Source organism: Myotis yumanensis, unplaced genomic scaffold, assembly GCF_028538775.1.
Source record: "Myotis yumanensis isolate MYYU_CA2020_CCGP unplaced genomic scaffold, mMyoYum1.0.hap1 SCAF_13, whole genome shotgun sequence".
Classification (NCBI taxonomy): domain Eukaryota; kingdom Metazoa; phylum Chordata; class Mammalia; order Chiroptera; family Vespertilionidae; genus Myotis; species Myotis yumanensis.
This window is the reverse complement of record NW_027223764.1, coordinates 27,880,441-27,898,873: the sequence shown is the minus strand read 5'-3', so window position 1 is coordinate 27,898,873 and position 18,433 is coordinate 27,880,441. Positions and strand designations below refer to the sequence as shown.

General features: G+C 40.2%; 1 protein-coding gene and 1 pseudogene across 10 annotated transcripts in view; one reads left to right on the top strand and one right to left on the bottom strand.

Moving 5' to 3' along the window:
* Positions 1-18,433, bottom strand: part of SGMS1 (sphingomyelin synthase 1) — a 261,890-nt gene that overhangs the window by 39,393 nt on the left and 204,064 nt on the right. The window lies entirely within an intron of this gene.
* LOC139022181 (cold shock domain-containing protein E1 pseudogene) overlaps positions 2,172-18,433 on the top strand; it is a 120,029-nt pseudogene continuing 103,767 nt past the window's right edge.

Sequence of the window (18,433 nt, the reverse complement as noted above, 5' to 3'; positions counted from 1 at the left end):
TGGTACAATATCTGCAAAATAATAAATGTGATATACCACATAAACAAAATGAAGGATAAAAACCTTTATGATCATATAAATGGATGCAGGAAAAACATTTGATAAAATCCAGCACCCGTTTATGATAAAAACTCTCAGCAAAGTGGGAATGGAGGGAACATAACGTAATAAAGGCCATATATTATACAAACCCACAGCCAACATCATACTCAATGGGCAAAAACTACAAGCGTTTCCCTTAAGATCAAAATAAGACAGAGATATCCACTTTTATTACTCTTATTCAACATAGTACTGGAAGTCCTAGCCACAGGAATCAGACAGGAAGAAGAAATAAAAGGCAGCCAAATTAGAAAAGAAGAAGTAAAACTGTCATTATTTGCATTAGACATGATATTGTATGTAGAGAACCCTAAAAAGTCCTCAAAAAACTACTAGAGCCCAGCCAGTGCTGCTCAGTGGTTGAGCATTTACCTATACAGCAGGAGGTCAAAGCTCTATTCTAGGTCAGGGGATATAGCCGGGGTTGTGGGCTCAATCCCCAGTAGGTAGCGTGCTGGAGGCTGACGAGCAATGATTCTCTCTTATTATTGAGGTTCCTCTCTCTCTCTCTCTCTCCCTCTTCCTTCCTCTCTGAAATCAATAAAAGTGTGTTTAAAAGAGAAAAAACTACTAGAACTGATAAATGAATTCAGTAAAGTAGCAGGATACAAAATAAAAATCCAGAAATCAATTGCATTTTTTATACACCTATAATGAACTATCAGAATGGAAAACTAAAACAACAACTCCATTCACAATTGCTTCAAAAAGAAGAATAAAATACCTAGGAATAAATTTAACCAAGGATATAAAAAATCTGTATTTGGAAAATTGTAAAACACTGAAGAAAGAAATTGAAGAAGATACAAATAAGTGAAAGCATATACTGTGTTTATGGATAGAAAGAATTAACATCATTAAAAGTCCATACTACCCAAAGCTCTCTATAGATTCACTGCAATTCCTATCAAGATACCAATGACATATTTCACAGAACTAAAATAAATATTCCAAAAATTTATAAGGAACCACAAAAGACCCCAAATAGCAACAGCAATCTTGAGAAAGAAGAACAAAGTTGGAGGAATCATGCTACCTGATATCAAACTATACTACAAGGCCACAGCAATCAAAACAGCATGGTATTAACATAAAAACAGACATATAAATCAATGGAACTGAGTAGAGAGCCCAGAAATAAACCCACCCCTTTACAGTCAATACATATTTAACAAAGCAGGCAAAAAGATACAGGGGACTAAAAATAAATAGTCTATTCAATAAATGATGGTGGGAAAATTGGACAGATACATGCAAAAAAAAAAAAAAAAGGAAGTAGAAAGGAAGAAACTACACTACACACAAGAATAAACTAAAAATGGATTAAAGATCCTAGAAGAAAACATAGGCAGTAATATCTCGGTCATTTCTTGTAGCAACCTTTTTTCTAATCTATCTCCTCAGGCAAATGAAACAAAAGAAAAAAATAAACAAATGGGACTACATCAAACGAAAAAGTTTTTGCACAGCAAAGGAAACCATCAACAAAATGAAAAGACAACCCACTGAATGGGAGAACATATACACCAATACATCAGATAAGGGGTTAATATCCAAACTTATAATAATCAACATCAAAGAAAACAAACAATCCAATTAAAAAATGGGCAAAGGGCCTGAATAGACACTTCTCCAAAGAAAACAAACAGATGCCCAATAGACATAAAAGATGCTCAACATCACTAATCAGAGAAATGTAAATGAAAACCACAATGAGATATCACCTCACACCTGTCAGAATGGCTATCATCTATAAATCAACAAACAACAAGTGTTGGTGAGGATGTGGAGAAAAGGGAACCCTTGTGCACTGTTGGTGGGAATGCAGATTGGTACAGCCATTGTGGAAGGAAGTATAGAGTTACCTCAAAAAATTAAAAATGAAACTGCCCTATGATCCAGCAATTCCACTTCTGGGAATTTATCCAAAGGAACCTGAAACATTAATTTAAAAGAATATATGCACCCCTATGTTCATTGCAGCGTTACACAGGATAGCCAAGATTTGGAAGCAGCCCATATGTCCTTCAGTAGATGAGTGGATAAAACAGCTATAGTACATTTACACAATGGAATACTACTCAGCAGTAAAAAGGAAGAAAATAGTACCCTTTGAGACTGGATGGATGGACCTGGAGAATATTATGGATCATGGTAAGTGAAATAAGCCAGTCAGGGAAAGACAAGTGCCATATGATTTCATTCATATGTGGAATTTAATACAAACTAATAAGCAAAACAGAGACAGTCTCACACAGAGCAGGCAGACAGCTCTGGTGGTGGAGATGGTGTGTGTGTGTGTGTGTGTGTGTGTGTGTGTGTGTATGAGAACTGGACAAAAAGAAAAAAGAACTAATGGACATAGACAACAGTGTGGTGACTTTGGTGGAGAAGGAGTGGGTAAAGGTGGAAGAGGGTATATGGGGGATAAATGGTGATGAGGAAAAATAACAAAATAACTACATGTGGGTACCTTGAAAGAGCAATGGAAATCAAGAAGTGATACTATGTTATTATGAAACAGACGATCTGCCTTTTTGCAAATGCTTCAAGTCCAGATAAAGGTCTTTACATCTACTAGAACTTTCCATAAAAGTCAGTAATAACCTCACAGACCTGTTAAAGCAATGTAGTCCATTGAAATACTCATGAGGTGGCTGTTTAATTCTTCTCTAACTCAATTTGGATAGCTGCTGAATGCTTTTCTCCAAACCAATTTAATTAGCTGTGGGTTTGGTGTTTTTTTTGTTATTTAGCATTTAAAGAGTTAAGTAGGTAGAATTCATAAAACTATATTTGTTTGAAGAAAAAAATGGCTAGAATAATAACCACACAGTCTCAGCTGAAGGACCTACATATTTACTTCAATCTGCAGTGGGGGAAATTTTAGAAGATTACTTTAACCTTTAAATCATCCTTTATTTTAAGTCGTTATTACATGCAGTGCTCACAATTCTACAAAGTCTGGCTAGCAAATAAAACCAGTCCTTATAAAACAGCTCCTTGAACTAACTATACGCTGACCTATTTTGCTTAGCCACGAGGAAGAAGGCCATGCTGAAGTGTACATATTTGCCTTTCGGTACATTATGGGCTGTTAGAAAATCCTCATGTGATAACATCTTTTCATCTCCACCACGCCTTGTTCATTTAATGATGCCTGATACTTAGATTTCAAAATATCTGGAATACATTCTTTCTCAGCAGTTGTCCTATAACTTTCCTAACAGCCTCCCTTTTTATGCTCCTCTCTCAAAATGACCCATTCCAATGTGGTAGCCCTCAATTCTCCAGAGAAAAAGATGATTTTTTAATGACAAAATTAGTAGATACGACATGTTGACAAGAAACCAGCCATATCAACTCTAAACCATAAATCATGATTCTAGTTGTTCTCTGACAGCAGGAAATACAAAACTATTTCATGTATTTCATAGAGTCCCACCATCAGCAAGACTAGCTAATTCTGTTTCCCAAACGCTGAGCCTCGTTTTGAGTCATTCTGTAATGTAATGTAAATATTTAGTAAACAGACAACTCAAAGAATCATTTATTGTGGTAAAAAATTAGAAAGTTCTGTGAGAATTGGTTAAATACATCATTACAACAGAAAGTAAGCCTCCACCAGAGACTGGATAGAGATTGCAAAAGAGAATGATACCATTTTTGTAAACACACACATTATTTATAAATATCCATAGAAAAAGTATAGAAGGTGTATATCAACTTCTGTTACTTTGGGTGATAAAGTGATAAAATAATTTCCTGCTTTTTTCAGTATTTCCTAATTCTCTGATAAAGTACTTATTAGTTGTGTTTTATTTTATTTTATTTTCTATTATTAGTTGTGTTTAGGAAAGGGTTTTCTTTTAAGCCTATTGTGTTTTTAAACATGGAGGCTGCATTATAAAATTAAAAATAGATGCTTCCTACATTAGTTTTTTTGAAAAATATGAAATGGGCTTGCAGATTTGTCTAAATAAGGCGAACCTTTGCCTCCTATGTATAATTAGGTTCCCAGATCCTCCCAGAACATAATAGTCCCGGGAGACTAGCCAAACCACCAACAACCATAGAACTGAAACTCTGAACTTAACTAAGTGCATAAAGAAATTCCAGGCTCAGATATTTTCCATCTTTCCACAGAGAAAACAGCAACAAACCGTCAGAATCACAACTGTTCTATCATCTACATTTTCTTCAATATCCATGTGTCCAGCTTACTGCCAAATGTAAGAGACCATTTGAAAACGCTGCCTTGTTGACACTGCAATAAGGAAAAGTCTGTGTAGCTCCCAGACAACTATAGCTGTCCCCTGGGGGTTCATTCCTAGAACCCGATTACTGAAACTCTGAAGATGATCTATTTCCACTCAAGTGATTAACTCCCTTCCTAAGTCGGAAACCAGCGGGTCCATTTTAATATCATCTATTTAATCTGCAGGCCTTGGACACGGTCTCACTCTGGCAGCACTCAAGAACGTCAGCACATAATCAATGTTTGCAAAATCGTAGGCTTTCAAGCCCAGCTGAAGCTGATGTGCACAGCGGTGATCTCATCTGCCCCAAGAAGTCTGGGAAAGGGCTCTCTATCTCTATTACATTCCACTCCATTCTCTTCCTTTCTTCCCAGTCTGCTCTTTCAACATGAGAACTACAATCCTTCTACTTTATGCTTGTTCCGCTGGAATAAAAAGACGGTGTGTACTTCTGAATCCATCATTCAAGTATATCGGGGAGAATAAAAAAGTCAAATGGCTTTAAAAAAGGATGAGGCCATGCTTTACCATCCTCTGGCTTTGTTGTTGTTTATCCTCACCTGAGGACATTTTTCCACTGATTTTTAGAGAGTGTGGAAAGGAGAGGGGGAGACAGATAGTGAAACATCGATGTGTGAGAGACACAGCGATTGGCTGCCTCCTGCATGCACCCTGGACGGGGCTGCAACCGAAGTATGTGCCCTTGACTGGGAATCAAACCCATGACCCTTCAGTTCACAGGCCAACGCTGCATCCACTGAGCCAAACCAGGTAGGGCTCCTCTCTCTGTTTCTAAGAAACTTCAATACAGTATTCTAAAAGCATACTGGCAGACTGGCCTACTTAAACTGCCTCAGTTTACTCATCTGTAAAGTTAAAGTAATCCCGCATTCCTACAGGGCTGCTTAATAAGGTTTAGAACACGAAGGTGGTATTGAGTACTTGCATAACAACAGGAGCCGTTCAAAGCATCTACTGGAGAAAAAACAAAACAGATCCTCTTTTCCTCTATCCTGCAGAAAATCCAATAGGGATCAGTCAAGAGACTGGGGTTCGGGATGGGAGTGGAGGCTGGAGATTAGGGATAGCGACAGAGCCAGCATCAGAGGAGAGCAATGAGGTCACCCTGCCCCACCATTCCTTGTTCCTGCCTCATCCTGCCTCTCCCCCTCAAGCCGCAGGGTAAGCAGGCATAATAAAAAGGCTGTCTAGGGAAGTCACTGCACCAGGCTCTCAGCTTCAGCCGCCTTCAGGGACCAGCCTTGAGGGACCAGGCAAGAGACTTCCAGCTGGGTCACAGAGAACAGGGAATAGTGAGAACTGTGCAAACCGAATAAGACAAGCCATGCCCAATGCAATTTAAATTTAAGTTTTTTAATGGCAAAGACAGACAAAAACCATGCAAACTGAATCTGGCCCATGGGACTGCCACTTTTGTGACTCTCTCGCTCCCTCATCCACTATATCTAATTGACCGTGAATTCCTGGAGATTCCACCGTCAAGGTGCTCTCAAATCTGCTCCTGTTTTTCTGTCCCCATTTGGTTTGCTTCAGTCTCTGCCTCTAGTCTGGCTCACCTGCATACTGCTAGCGGATGGATCCTCACTTGATGCTTAAGACCTCTGGTGGCTCCCACAGCTCTCTGGACAGTATCTGAATTCCCACCTCATATTTCTGTTCTTTTGGACTATTGAATATGGTAGTGTGGACAAAAGGGGCCACATGCTGACCTGACAAGCTCAGGGGAGGCCTGCATGGCAGTCTTGCAGACTCGGAGACCTAAAGTAACCACAAGAATGGTCTGAAATTAAACTTTAACTAAAAGCAGTTATGGTGGGCAGTTACGTCCTGGGCCAGTATCTTCACTGACAAGGTCAACCTTTACCTTAACTGAGCCTGTCTGTCTTTTTGCATCTATGATAACATACCCTTGAAATGTCTGGGTAACTTGTGACTTCCCTTTACCTGGAGCCCCTGGGGCACAACCAGGTGTGCTGGGTCCCAGGACAGATACCACAAATTCTTTTATCATCATGTTAATTGTTCCTGCACCCACCTAAGTATGTGTCCATCATTTTACTTTTTATCCAATCCCATGGGTTTCCCTGCTTTGCTTTATCCCTCCTCCTTAATCTATCACCAATGAATTTCATGTAACCCACCTATGTTCCTACTTTGATTGAAATGTATAAATACAAATGTAACCCTGCCATTCTCCGGAGCACTATCTCAATTCGTTGAGGTTCTGCTTCCCGGCATATGTCGACAGTTTGGCTCAAATAAACTCACAAAAATTCTTTACAGGTTTCAATAGTTTTTTTACGTTAACAGTAGCAATCATCTCAGGTAGAAACTATAGTTTAACTTTAACCCTGCTGTTTGGCTTCTGTACTTATTTTGCTTTGTTTAACAATAGAAAAGTTATTTCAATTTTCTGAATTATATAAATCATCCCATTCAATTAAATACCCTATTAATTGTAATGTGAAATCCCATTTGTTGTGGTCATACTGGTCTTAGAAAGCACATTTTCCTTTACCTGGGAAGGACAGCACAGTTATCCCAAGGTCAGAGGGCTCCAGTTAACGTATCCTTGTTGACTCAGTGTTCCAGAGACCCAAAACTGTAATTTAGATAACATGCCTAAGTTTAACCCAGGTTCCTCATTCCAGACCTGAGGGCTCTAGATAATGTGTTTCTGTCAATTCAGTGACCCGGAGACCCAAAACTATAATTAACATGCTGCTTCTGCTTCTGTAAACTGCTTTTTTGCAAACCAGGTTCCTCATTCCAAACCTTGAGATGTAATCAATACCTCTGTGATCTTTGCCTGTATAAGTCTGGCTTTGCCACCATCTTAGGACTATGAGATTTGGGAAAGCAAAATGGCCCCTCATAGTCCCGGATTGCAATAAATGTGACTCTTTAATTCGACTTCTTGGGGCGTCCTTCTGTGATTCGTGGGGTACATTATAACACTATCACCTTTAAAGCATAGTTTCATTTGTGTTGGAATCTAGAGCGCCTAAGACACAGTACACATTAAATAGACGTTTGTGGAACACAGGAATAAATGAGAATGCATGAATAAATGAGATGGCTCCTGGTTCTATAAGATGGCCTCAATGATGTATATCTTTTCTGTACATTAAGCATATAAAAATCTACCTAAGTATAACAGCTGAATTTTTAATACCACAATCCATTTCAAAATATAGATAGGGAACTTCCCATGTATCCAAAGAAGAGGAATCTCAAAGCCAGCGTGGAAAAGATGCAAGCTAATAACACATGCAACCGGGAGAGGTAACCAGCCTTGGACCCCAGCAGCCAGGGGGTAGGGTTTTAGAGCCTAAGCCTGTGGGGGAGCCATGGAGGGGTAAGGACACATTAGTAACACCTTAATCAATAAAGGAGAAAAACACACACACACACAAACCTCAGCCTGAACAGAAAACATGGCCTGAGGCCAGATCAAGGCAGGGAACTGGAACCAAGACTCTTAAAATCCAACTACAAAAATTGGATCCATGAAATTAGCACATGATCACGAAGACTCCAAATTTACAATGCCTGCATGGTGTGGGATTTCCAAGCCAAATAATGCAAATACAAAAGAGAAGTAAACGCAAAAACAGTCCCTTAGAGACCCTTCAACAGCAAGAGTTCACAGGACTCCCAGGGGAAAAGCAACCTCTGCTGAGGACAAGTAAACAACTGAAAATTACAGGTCACATGAGGAAATAATCCACCATGAGGTAGACCTGGCAGGTGTGACCAACAGGAAGTTTACCAAATCACGAGCATGAGAAAATAAAGTAAGCTTAAAGAGTCTGTGGAGTGAATATATTAAAGAGGTAAAAGAAAAAATAATTGAAACCATAATGAAAGAAAAAAGATATGATTAAAAAAATAAAAGAGGATAGGTGTGTTTAAATAAGGTACAGGAAAATCCTAGGTTCTCTCCTGGGCCAGTAAGCTACTGATATCTCAGGAGGAAAGGTGAGAAAGTGAAAGGTTAAAGAGAGGTCAAGAAGGAAGAGAAAATGGGTAAAAATATAAAGTGTGTAAATGTAAAGGCAACTGACAGGTTTTTTTTCAAACCTCAAAAATTCAAACAATCTAACACCCCATATATTCTTTTCAGAGGCAGGGTATGGTGGTGGAAGAAAAGGGAAGAGAGAAAAAAACTGAATCCAGTCAATCACAAGATGAATCAGACTTCAAAAAAGATGTCTAACTGAACATATGCGTTAGTTTCCACTGCCTCTTAAAACTCCCTTAAAATGATAGTACAGGGGTTTAAAAAAAAAAAAAAAGACAAAGCAAATCAAGAAGAGGAGTCAGCAGCAACTCAATTCAGAAAGTAGGGAAGAGGATAAACTAGTTACTAATTTAGCAGACCCAACAAAACAACCCCGACAGCAAAAAGGAAAGGTGAGAAGTGATCTGATTTGGTTAACAGAAGCCGTAAAAGGATGAGGAATTGGTGGCACAGGTACCTTACAAAATGAAGTGAAGGTGGCACTCAGAATAGCATGACTGGTTGAAAGAAGTTACCTCCAGGTTCTCACTTTGCATGGTGACAACTGCCTCTCCCCCACACCAGAGAAGACTGAAGTTTACTTTCCATAAAAAGGAAGTGGGGAGTCTGGGCTAAGAGACACCACACAGTTGAAAGCAGGAGAATTGTACAAAAAAAAACAAGGAAGTACGTAAAAATTGCAAATAGATGTTAAATTGGATCTGCCTTGCCCTTTACCTTAGTAGACGCGTAGAATACTGGATGAAAACTTCCTGGTAGGTGACCAGGTACATTTTTACTGGGAACCCCAGATATTTTAAGAGAAAAGACGTAAGAACACTGACTGTCTAATACTGAAATCATATAAACAACCTCCACTCAAGCCAAACACTTCCAAACATCATTTTTAGTGGTTCCTTTAACATATGAATAGATAGCTAAAAATCAACAGACATGTGAAGAAATTCTATTAAGTATGATCGCCAGCGATTAAAACAAAAAAAAAATAACTTAGAAGAAATAGATTAAGTGGGGAAATGATAATGTTAAAAAACAAAGCAAAAAACAATTCACATTCTCAAAGTCATATCCAGCAAGAACAAAATGGTACCAAAACATTTCAGAGAATTTCAAAGAAAGCTCTTGGAAATTCATGCTTGGAAATATAAAACTTCACTAGACACAACAGAAAGTAAAGTTAAAAAATCAGAAAGTAGAACAAGACAGAAAAATGGAAAATAGAGAGAAAGGTAAAATTATTAAGAAAGTAATCTAGGATGCTCAATATGTGAATGGTAGGAACTCAAGAAAGGGCACAGGAAAAACAAAGAGGGAAGTTGTAATCTAAAAACTCATTCACAAAAATTTCTCAGAACTCGGACATGAACTGCTGGACTGAAAGGGCTCAAGTGCCCAAGAACAATGGCTAAAAGACAAAATACATTTGTTATTATTATTCTGTATTAATTATTTTAAAGGAAATGGGAAAAAGAAATCTCAAAGAATGTTCTAGCTCCCAACTGCTTTCACCACCTTGGATATGTTTTCCTCTTAAGTCTTACCCTGGCCACAGCTTGCAATCTCCATTCCTGAACTTCCTTACTGGTATTTCTGCCCCTGACCAGAAGAGCCACTGGGGACTTAAAGCTCAAAGATAGTGTTCTTGGTATTCAAGGGTGCAAAATATGCCCCTCGGGCATAAGGATTATTTTGAACTGAAGGCATTGAGAAGAAGCAAACACAAGAAAACTGCTCTGCCCTCTAGTTACCTAAAAGCAGGTCATCAGTTTGTAAAAGTATCCCCTTTCCCCTCTCTACCAGGAAGGACAGCAGTTAATCACTGGGGACAACGACAATGTTAGACTCTTACCAGCCTAGAGCTAGCATCAGAGAAATCTAACAAACCTTTCTACAAGTGGCCTTTTTCCGCCATTAGTTTCCCCATGTATTTGCCTTCCCACATTTACTGCCCCTAGAAGCTTGAAGTCCTTTTCCTTTGTCTTGTCAGTTCTCTAAAGACTTATTGTTTGTTAAGAATCTATATAAGCCCAAGTTCTTACCATCATTACTTAGTGCTCCCACGTGTATGATCCACAGGTGTTAATAGACCTGTTTGCTTTTCTCTGTTAATCTATCTTTTGTCAGTCTAATTTAAGCCAGATGGGTAGAGGAAAAATATTTCTCTCTACAGTATCCCAGAGTAAAATTTTGATTGCATTTTCAGTCACACTACTGTACTAGGCAATGCCTCTTTAATACCGTATATATGATGAGAATAACAGTGCCATAACATTTAAATACATTTTAAATACAGTAACCATTTCCCCCAGATTTTCAAAGGCAATTCAGATTTCAAGTATATTTCCCTTGTTTCATATGCCATTATAATATCCTAGAAGATTTATAATTTCAGTTTCTAAACCACTTTTCTCCCAGAATGCTTCTGCTACCCATAAGTAGTAAGAAATGTTTAGTTATATTTATGATGATTATTTTACACAGAAGTGTGACCACTCTTAATAATGTACGGACTTTGGAAGACTTATTGGGGCCCCAATCACCACACATAACAATAAGATACAACTAACTAAAATATACCTTTGATGTTTAAATGGAGGACTGCCTAGTGTTACTAGCAGGCTTAAAAAGAAAAGTTTTTTGATTAATATAACATATTAAAAATCTTCTCTACAGTGAAATAATTTTTTGCAGTCCACTGAGGATAAGAAATACCCATTTAGCTGGGTAACAAAGCTTTTCCACTTCTGTGAGGGATAAGCTACCAAATTTCTTCTAAACTGAAACTTATAAAAATAAATTTAACTCACTGAGGTAGAGGAAAGCTACTTTAAGAAACATGACCCTGGGGATTAACACCATGCTTTAAAATTAGCAACCACTCACAGCCTTGCCAAATAGGAGGAATCAAGTTCAAGTCTATCTCCCAAAATAAAATTCTAATACTTAACTTTCATAGCTGGACGAGTTTAAACTATTTTCATACCAGAGAGTATACAAAGGAAAAATATTTGTAATATGTTTTTTATTGTTGATAGCATTACAGGTATTTCCCACCCACCCCCTTTGCCCCCTCCTCCCAGCCCCTCCCCACCCTCCCAGGCCTTCACTCCACTGAAAATTCTAAATTGATGGCACTCAGTGTGCATCCTTTGGGCAGTCCTTGCCCGGAAGGCACCGTCCCTGTTCTCTCATAAATGGCTCCCTCTGTCTCCTTCCCCGGAATCCCTTCTTCTGGTCTCCAGGAGGTAAACAGAATCAAGGACTTCAAGGAAGATAAGTGTAGGTCTCCCCTACCTTTATCTCCACACTCAAGAAAGATGCATTAAACATTTTTTTCTGACACCAATTATGATGATTCTTAAAAATGAACACCTATCAATTCATCAACTTCTCTCCAGTCACCCCTGATCATGACTTCTTGGTTCTATCTCTTAATTTCCCAAACTTTCAGGGCCCAGCTGCCACCAGAAGGTGGCCAACACTGGAGCACAGGCTCAGGTTGTAAACGGACTACAGCTCTAGCTTTGGATTAAGGTAGAATACCACCAGGGGGCAGCAGAAAGTTTATGAAATTACATAGTCATCCATCCCAGCCCCTTTCCCTAGCTATGAAGGATTTCACCAGAGATCCCAAGCCTAAGCAGCACAACTAGGTCATAGAACTACAAGAACCCCAGACCATCAATTGATGTTCTTTCTTCCTATACTTGAAACACTTGCAACATGACCATTACCAGAGTTTTTCTGGCAAACATACAGTAATATCTGAACTATCCTGACATTTCACCTACTAGTAAATAAGATCATGTCTAGGATGCAGGAACTCAAAGAAATACAAAAGCCTACAATTAAAGAAAGAGCACACCATTCACCAGAAGGACTAACCCTAAGACAATCACTGTAAATATTTATCCTTTCTTTATATAAAACTTTTAATAAGCTTTATTCTGACTTCCCTAACTATAACTAATGCAACAAAATTAGACCCTTGCAATTAATTCATCAATGATAGTTGATACTATGTAAAATTACCTAAGTTGTGAAAAGTTAGTAAAAGGCATAGCATGTTTTAAAGGACACAAACACATTCCATCTCCCCACCCCACTAAATACCACGCCCCCATCCTCTATTATCAGCAGACACTGAGTGGAGAGACCCTGGCAAGTGACAGACTAAATTTAGCAGACAGATCTAAGCTACAGTTCCTCTCAAAACCAATCCCTGAAATAGTTCTGGTCTTGTGAAACTGGGCTTCGTTTTATAAGCTTCTAGTTTTATCAAATGGCGACAGGAATCACATACTATTAAAAATAGCACCCTGGTGTGCTGGCTGATGCAATATATTGGCAAACAGCAACTTGTTTTCTGGGCACACCTACTACATGCAAATCTGAATAACAAAGGTCAGTCTTTAGAAGCAGATTATTAACTTCCGGATCATAAACAACTGTGCAATAGCTTCTTACTGAGAAGGAAACACATGGAGAGTTATAAACCTAACGATGGCAGCACAGCCTCTGTGGATTTAGCCTCAGCTCTATGACAGGCACGTCATTATTTATAAACATACGAGTCCTGAGATGAACTGTATTGCAGGACAGACTGTTACTCCACACAGCTCAGATGTCCATCATAAAAGCACTGGGGCGTGACTGTGCAATGAAGTACTCAGAAAATCAGTATGTGATACAGCATCATACCTTAGAGACCAGGAAGTTGACAGCCACTTGAGTTTTCTCAATGCCAAGGTAGGAGGGAACCTATGTGCCACAAAGTTCAAATAAAATGCACGTAACAACCTGACAGAGACGAGGCCAAGATGAGGAGCACTGGCCAGTGACTTCTCAATTACCTTGAAAACCACTGGCTTTTCAAAAAGCAGTTGAAGCAGAAAACCAAGCAGGATCAAGAGTCCAAGGTCTTTTCTCAACACACTTCTGCATGACGTGGAAGGTGGAAGGTCTGTCACCTCCTTGCTTCTCATTTTCCTGCTCCTCCTCTTAGCAAGGAGGAAGATGAAAATAGCTAACATTGCTAAGTGTGAGTCCCTATGACAGACGAGGATGCAGGCCCCAGGAGTGAGGTCAGGCACTCAAGGTCAGGACTGGAGTGGAGCTCCAATGATTGGGTCCAAGGCCTGTGTTTCACCAACGAGTGGAATGCCTTCAAGTGGAGATGCCATTATTTCCCTTTACCATGGGGTAAAGCTGACAGAAGATTTTGGAATGTGTTTTCAGTTCCTTAAAATGAAGTGCACTGTTGCCACAAGGACCGTTATCATTGACTAATTCTTCTCTCCTCCTTCCCTGGTTTCAGGAGTACACTTAGGGGTCAAACACAAGGCTCTCCCGCCCTCCACTGCCCTTGGCCCAGGCTAACTGTCCCCACCCCGACTTCACGAGATGGGAGATGAGAGCAGGCTTCCTGCAGAGCCTGAGCTGTGGACACAGCCTTCCTTCCTGGCTCGGAGTGTCTCCTGGGCTCCAGGGCGGCTTCCGCATGTACCACTCAGACAAGTCTTGAGTGCAGCTCATCCTCTGCAACAGAGTGAGTCCCATCAGGGGCAGAGTGCCAAAGGAGGAAGCTCCACAAGTTTCACTTTCCTCAACCACTTAGGAAAGGAATGAAGACATCACTGGGGGATTCTCCGAGTGCTCCCATGCTCAGCCCTTCCCAGCCAGAAGCCCAGCCCCACACAGCCAGGCCCCAAGCCCTAAGCAACTATTAGAAGGGCTAAATTTGTGTGTGTGTGTGTGTGTGTGTGTGTGTGTGTGTGAACTTATTACCTTATGCTATCTCCTTCATAAAGGACTTTCCCCCTTTTTATAAAAGCCATATATGTTCTCCTTGTAAAAGATTCAAATGATGCAGAAGTACATTCAAGTTAATAGATAGTAGATAGGTAGGTAGGTAGGTAGGAGAGGGGGATGGAAGGAAAGAGGGCAAGTGAGCTTCCTCAACCCCATCCTTCAGAGATAACCAGTGCTAAGAGTTTCATCTACATCCTTCAGGACTAAAAAAAACAAAAAAAGAAAAAAAATGCAAATCTAATTGTTAATGAAAAAGGTGAATGAGCTTATTTACATATATTCCATAATACCATCTGTATAAAAGAGAGGGAAGGAGAGAGGTATGTACATATTTGCTAACATAGACATAAAATATCATTTGAAGGCGCCAAATGCATTTTGCTTTAAGTCATATCTAACTTAATTTCAGAGGCAGGAAAGCAAGTCAAGTATGACCCCAATGTTCAGGCTGTTAAACCCACTCCACATTATTTTTTTCTAGGTCTTTGCTTCTCAAATTGTTTAATGATTGCTTTGAATTTTTTCTGCCTCTCTTAAAAGTAAAAATACTAGAGTTAATGATGGATTCTTAAAGTAAGTCAAGTTCTGAACCAAATTAACAAATCACTGTACTACACAGACTAATTATACTTTATGAACGAATCATCACATACAGAATAGTGTTGTAATCTGCATGGATTCCTTTTAGCTTTTACATAACAGGAAGAGCTTGGCAGAAGCTCTCTGGTGGCACTTGAGTGAGCTGGGAGTTTTGTCTCATGTGTAACTAATAAGCTGACACTTTTATCCAGAAATATCCAGAGATATAAAACCATGAGGTGATGGCAAAACCCAGGCCCTGTTCTCTCTAGCCACACAGCTACTTTTTTATTAGAATCCCAAAGAAACACCTTCATGGGTTGCTGTTATGATGAGTATACTGAATATTTACAATTCCAGGTACTATCCACATAAAAATCAGGTTAAATAAGTTGGTGGGGCCCTGGGATACCTGTGATAAATAGCTCCTTAAACCACTAAGCAGCAGGTATAACATTGCAGCACAGATGAAATATTCTTAATCAGTCTCCAACTGGATTAATTTTTCCCTCACAACATACTGAGGCATGTGGAGGCTAAGCAACCTCACACCGTCACTGGTATAAGCCTGATAACTCTGTTCCCACTGGTCAGTGTGCAATTCTTACCAAGACTTATTATTATTATTACTAGAGGCCCAGTGCACAAAATTCATGCACTGGCGGGGTGGTGGTGGGGGTGTCCCTCAGCCCAGCCTGCGCCCTCTGGCAGTCCGGGACCCTTTGGGGGATGTCCACCAGGAGCGGGCCTAAGCTAGCAGTCGGACATCCCTCTCACAGTCTGGGACACCTCTCTCCTTACTGCCCGCCTGCTCACTGCTCCTTACCGCTCGGCTTGCTGCTCCTTAGCACTGCCACAGAGGCGGGAGAGGCTCCCGCCACCACCGCTGTGTTCACCAGCCGTGAGCCTGGCTTCTGAGTGGCACTCCCCCTGTGGGAGCGCACTGACCACCAGGGGGCAGCTCCTGCATTGAGCATCTTGCCCCCTGTTGGTCAGTGCGCATCATAGCAACCGGTCTTTCTGGTCTTCCTGCCATAACGGTCGCTTAGGCTTTTATTATATAGATGATGATGATGATGATGATTATTATTTTAAATCCTTACCTGAGGATATGTTTTCATTGATTTTCTTTTTAGAGAGGAAGGGAGAGAGAGAGAAACATCTATTGGTTGCCTCTAGTATGCACCCTAACCAGAGATTGAACCCGAAACCTCAGTATGTGCCTTGACCAGGAATTGAACCCAAAACCTTTTGGTGTATGGGATGATGTGCCAACCAACTGAACCACCTGGCTAGGGTCAAGACTTAGTTACAGTTGCTTCCCAACATGTTTCTATAGGTTGCACTTGTTTCTGTTGTTATGTCATTTAATTAAAAGTTAGGTAAATCAATGAAATTTGAGTCATGAAAAAATGTTGTTTCTATAAAACTAAATCGAATGCTTTAGAAACAGTTGACACAGGTGAATAGCTAATATTATTAGCTATGGAGATGATGTTAATATTTTGAAAGGAAAATGTGACTTAAAATCTAAATGAAGTCAGTATTCGGCTTCTATGAAAGTCTGATGTTCTGGCACCATTTTAAAGAAATAAAGACTGGACATTGTGGATGACGTGTTCTGAGTAGGGTTTGCACGAGAGAAAGACACAATGGAAAGTAAATCAGGGGACGCACATTCCTGACTGCACAAAAGACTGACCAATTCCGAGCATCAATATCTCTACATTTAATAAGATGGTTGTGGTGAGTATGTATCACTTTTTATTTCCCATTAACTGATTAATCATCTAACTACAGCTCTCAACTGTACCCGACAGGACTTTCTCTAAGGAATTAAACCAAGGCCTGCACCTTCCCATGTATTTTCGTTTTTCCTTGATAAAGAACTTGAACAAAAATGAAAGGGGGGGAGTTTGCCGTGATGCTCCTCCGAGTCTGCACATCTTTAAGCTCCACAGAGTGGGGCTCTGAGCCCCACCCTCCAGTAAACACTGCCTTTTCTCCTCTGCCCTCACATTTCCCCGCTGTCTCAAGTTCAGCTAGGAGTTGTGCAAAGCAAGGTAAAGGTCAGCTCACACTATAGGATAAGTTTCTCTTCTCTAGGATGTTTGCATTTCAGAGTATCTATGTTCACCTACTTACAAGGCAGCAGTTCAAGAATACATAAAGAGGAAGTAAAAAAAAAAAATCAAGATTGCGGAAGGAGTGATACTTTAGAACCAGATAGGAAAGAGCAGGTTAGTCTTAACTAGTTTCAAAGTAGAAGCTAAACTACATTTAAACTCCACCTATGACTTTGGGAAAGTTAACAACCCTTCCAAACCAGTTTCCTTCTGCATACAAATACGATAACACCATCTACGTCGTAGAATTAAATGAGATGAAGAGTTATCAAGTGCCTAGTATAGTATAGGCACACAGTAGGTGCTCAATAAATCCTGGCTGTTTTAGTAATCTACCTTCTCACATCCAATCCCACCCAACCCCCCAAAACGGCATTATTTTTTTACATCTTTCCTCCCTTGATTTAAGAACCGAAAGATTCCCTTAAAAGTAGCTGGGTCCCCACCCCTCAAGGACTCCCCAAAGCAGCAGCCTAATGGCACTCTTGTGAAGAAAGCTGTATAGGGCAAGGTAATGTTACCTGCAAGATATGTCCTCCACCACTCAGGACACTCTTGGGAGTTCTGAAAGTATGGGCACTCAACTGTGATCACCCATTGGATGATTTATATTATTAAACTAGAGGCCTGATGCATGAAATTCATACAAAGTAGGCCTTTCTTCCCCTGACTGCCGACACTGCCTTCCCATTGGCACCAGGGACCCCGGCTTCCCTTGCAGCCCCGGTTTCATCCGGAAGGTGGTCCAGAAGGACGCCTGGTCTAATTAGCATATTATGCTTTTATTATTATAGATTTACTCCAAATTAATGTAAGAGCAAAAGCAAAGCAAAGAAAAAGCAGTCAGTTTATTCTCTTTACATCAATACTCCCAATCCATTTCTTATAGTGAATCCTAACCTAAGATCTCTGATGTGGTTGGTAGATTTCGAGATCCAAGTAGTACACTCTGCAAAGAGCAGATTATCAGCCTTGAGGTGAAGGTTCCCTGCACACCTCAATGAGAGCTCCCACAGGGCAGGACACTGCAGGTAGCCGGCAGGGAGCAGGGTGGTGGTCAGTGGCTATTCATGTCACCACCCCAGTCTAAGGGGAGTATCTTGAATCTTGAACCTTACACGTGCACTTACTCTGCAAGACGGAGATGCTGAAGAGCATAGGAAAGACTAAATATGGTTGGCCTGGTCTAATTCCAAAATGGAAGGAAACAGCCCCCGACACCAGCCCAAAGGAGAACGGCGAGAAGAGGAAACACGGCTCGTTTATTCTTAACAACATTCCAACTACACACACATCTGGTCACAACTCGCGCCCCTTCCATGAAAGAAAAAAACATTTTTAAGTTCTGAAAAACAAAGTGTCTGGGTTTATTCAGATGTCTACATCTCTCAGCCTCTGTGCAAAGGGGTTATCCTTTCTGGATAAGCATCAGCTACTACACATTGCTTTGACTTTCTCTTTAGAAGACGAACATGTGTTGAGAAAGCTGCCTTTCCCATTTGCCAGATGAT